Source organism: Nicotiana tabacum, chromosome 11, assembly GCF_000715075.1.
Source record: "Nicotiana tabacum cultivar K326 chromosome 11, ASM71507v2, whole genome shotgun sequence".
Lineage (NCBI taxonomy): Eukaryota > Viridiplantae > Streptophyta > Magnoliopsida > Solanales > Solanaceae > Nicotiana > Nicotiana tabacum.
In genome coordinates, this window is record NC_134090.1 from 57,257,324 (window position 1) to 57,261,042 (window position 3,719).

Consider the following 3,719-nt stretch of genomic DNA (forward strand, 5'->3'; position numbering starts at 1 on the left):
AGAAAGCAAATTCAGTTAAAAATCTTAAACCTTACACAGGCGAATATTTATGTGTTCAAACAAACTGATTGTTTAGCTAAGTGAGGTATCCTAAGTAAGGTTCATTATCCCAAACTATTGACGAGTAAAATGTGGCTAATTGTCGATTTCAAATTCTTTATATCTAGATATCTTATCATGTGTGAAAAAGTAGTAGTCCGTTACTAACAAAAATTCTAAATGAAAACTTGGTCATACTAATCTTAACATAACAAGCAAAGACAAGCTACATTCATACAAAAGAAAAGCAGATTGTTAATAAAAGTTAGGAATTGGCAAAGTAAAGATTAAGATGGAATAGCGGGCAGCTCCTTCAGGAACTCCGAAAATGATGGTTCTTTATAGTTTCTCCTAGAGAATTTGAGGTTAGAATATGTAGTGTTGATTCCATGAGGTGCTACGGCATCGTAGAGTCTCAAAGTGAAACTCTTCGGGCTCCGGTGTTCATGCGAAAAACAAAGAAAGAATAAAACAGTTAGAGAAGAACATATGCTTCTTAACAGACATGAAAGTCAGAGAGGAAATATAGATCTTTCCAACTTGTATTAAAACAAATATGCTCACATGCCATGGTGACCAAAATATAAAGAATCACCTCCTACTAACAGGAAATAGCTTCTTAAGTAATATTTAAAGTTAAGATGTAAATTTATCTTCTATTGAGTATTATCCTAAAATGTCTAAATTAAATGGGCGGACAAGGATATATTCTACAGTTTCTAAGGCCACTTTTAAATTATTAACCGAAGGATGTCAACAACAAAAAAGACTTGCAAGTTCTCATCAGTAGCATTCACTTCGTTAGCAAGAGTCTATTTAAAATGAGATATTAAATTCATTTGTTTTGGTTTCTAAGTGTTAAAAGAGGGTCGCAGAAAACTTGTTACCACATCTACATAGAAAAAGAAACAGAGAGCTAACACATACCCATAACTAGCCAACGCCTACTTTGAACAAAGTTTGTAAAAGGAAGTTAATGGCATGCTATTTTGAGTTATCAAAACCAAGAAAATGTAGAGTCGTGTATTTTGTTATTTAGAGATACAATAGATCAGCTTAAATGTCTTAACAGATTATACCCTTTTTATATCCATTATCTAAGCAAGTGAAACAGTGGTCAGCTCCTATTAGTACTACTGACAGCAGAAACCAAAATCATGTGCTTCTAAACAAACTTGGAACATGGTCAGTTAACATCCTAGAGAAGTACTTAAACTAAGCATGAATATTATTATCACCCACTGTCGTCATCTCTATAATTACCAAAATAACCCACAGGCTATGCTTTCTACCATTATTTTACACTTCAAGAATATAGTTTTAAAAGTATTTTAGAACAGATGGTTGTTAAGACATGAAATCCTAAAGAACATGGTTTATAATACATTTGAACAACATCACTTCTTCGAATAGCCAAGAAAACAATAGCAAATAGCATGGTTTGGTCAATAAAGTTTAACACAGCCAATTTGAATACAACTAGACTTAAAACATGGATTCTTCACATAACTTTACTATTAAAAAAAATGTCATCTGTACATTACACTACAACAAACAAACGTAAACCTAAGATATGTTTTTTTTTAAGAGCAAATACAATTTCCTTGAGGGAAAGATCAGAATAAAAAAAAAAGTCAGATTTTACCTGTTGTGGGGCAGTGAACTAGGACGATGTTGGCCTCGAATCTACTCTCTCGTTGTGCAAAAGATTCGAACCTCGATCGGAATGAGTTCCAACATATCTGTCACAGCTAAAGTTGACCGAGACAGAAAAGAAAGTTTTGTAAGAGAGTCTTGAGTATTTGAGACTATATCAGATGTGAGTGATAAAGTAGTGTTCAAGAGGCGGCTGATTCTTATGTCTAGTGTAGATGTAGGCGGCTGAATCTTGAAGTTCAAAAATGGTGGCCGCCCTCCAAAAAAGTTCCCCTCTCACTTGTGGAAAACAGTAGCATTTATAGGGAAAAAGTCTAGGGTTAGAGATTAAGTTTGAAATTCAAAATTATTCAAAGGGGTGTCACGGGTAAAGCTTCTGAATATGTCCGTTTGAGAATTCAAAGTATGAAAATGGCAACAAAGTACAAAGAAATCGAGATAGCCAGAGGTAAATCCTACCCATGGAGTGCAACCTCGCTATTGTTGGGAGAAGAGTTTTGGATTCTTTTGAAGAAATTTGACCAAATCCTTTGCTTGCTTCAGAGTGGCAGAGATTTGTCCTTGCTATTTTACAAAAGAGTTAAGATTTGGCTTGACTATTTTCTGTTGGCATGTCCTACTTGCTCGAAAAAGGAGACCACATGTGAGAGAGATGGGATTTGTATCAAAATGGAGTGAAAAGCTCTGGATTTCAAGAGATGATGGCCAAATTTTGCTAAAAAGGAGGAGGAGAAGATGGGGTAAGAGTAATGCTGTATTTTGTCACGGGCCCGGGCCTTAGTGGGCCTAACGGGCCGGGCCTCGCGGTCCGGGCTTCGTGGTCCTGGGCTCTGGCGGTCCTGGGCCTGGCGGTCCCGGTCTTCGTGGGCCTAATGGGTGGAACCGGTCCGTGACGGGCCTAAGCCCACATGGTCCTGTGCTTAACGGGCCGGGCTCGTGGGCTTCGCGGGCCTAGCAGGTTTTTTTTTTTAAGACAATTTCTTGTAGTATCATGGCTATATTAAAAATATATATGTAGTATATATGTATATCTAATTATTAAAGTGCTTGACGAAAAAGAAAATAACAAAACAATAGTAAAACACTAAATTGTCATGCATAAATATCACTTCTTGAAGTATATTATATTGTATCTTATGTATATATATTCTCTTATATATTTTCTTTTAGTATATGTATTGTATCTTATGTATATATATTCACATAATAATATATTTTCTTGTAGTATATATATTGTATCTTATGTATATATGTTCGCATAATATATTTTCTTGTAGTATATATATTGTATATTATGTATATATTGTAGCATAATATATTTTCTTTTAGTATATTATATTGTATCTTATGTATATATATTCTCTTATATATTTTCTTATAGTATATATATTGTATCTTATGTATATATATTCGCATAATATATTTTCTTGTAGTATATATATTGTATATTATGTATATATTGTAGCATAATATATTTTCTTGTAGTATATTATATTGTATCTTATGTATATATATTCTCTTATATATTTTCTTATAGTATATATATTGTATCTTATGTATATATATTCGCATAATATATTTTCTTGTAGTATATATATTGTATATTATGTATATATATTCGCATAATATATTGTCTTGTAGTATATATATTGTATATTATGTATATATTTTCGCATAATATATTTTCTTGTAGTATATTATATTGTATCTTATGTATATATATTCTCTTATATATTTTCTTGTAGTATATATATTGTATATTATGTATATATTGTAGCTTATAAATAATTCTAAGTATAGACAAAGAAATATTGCGAAAAGAAGCTCATGGGTAGAAGCAATAAATTTTATTACCAAAAAATGACATATCTTTCTTAGTCATCCTTCCCCCAATGGAATGAGCACAACAAGGTACTAATACCACCATTAGAAGGAAAAAAAACTAAGGAAGATGTGCCAAAATACAAGTTACATATTATTCTATGTATTATCTCTAACAAATCTCATAAATCCTTCAAGGTTCG

General features: G+C 32.4%; 1 long non-coding RNA gene across 1 annotated transcript; it reads right to left on the bottom strand.

Moving 5' to 3' along the window:
- Positions 1–213: 213 nt before the first annotated feature.
- Positions 214–2,373, bottom strand: LOC107831124 (uncharacterized). The gene is made up of 2 exons (XR_001658285.2): positions 2,155–2,373; positions 214–1,790 (listed from the first exon to the last, which is right to left on the bottom strand). It is a non-coding gene; the product is annotated as an uncharacterized LOC107831124 (long non-coding RNA).
- Between the last annotated feature and the right edge of the window lie 1,346 nt (positions 2,374–3,719).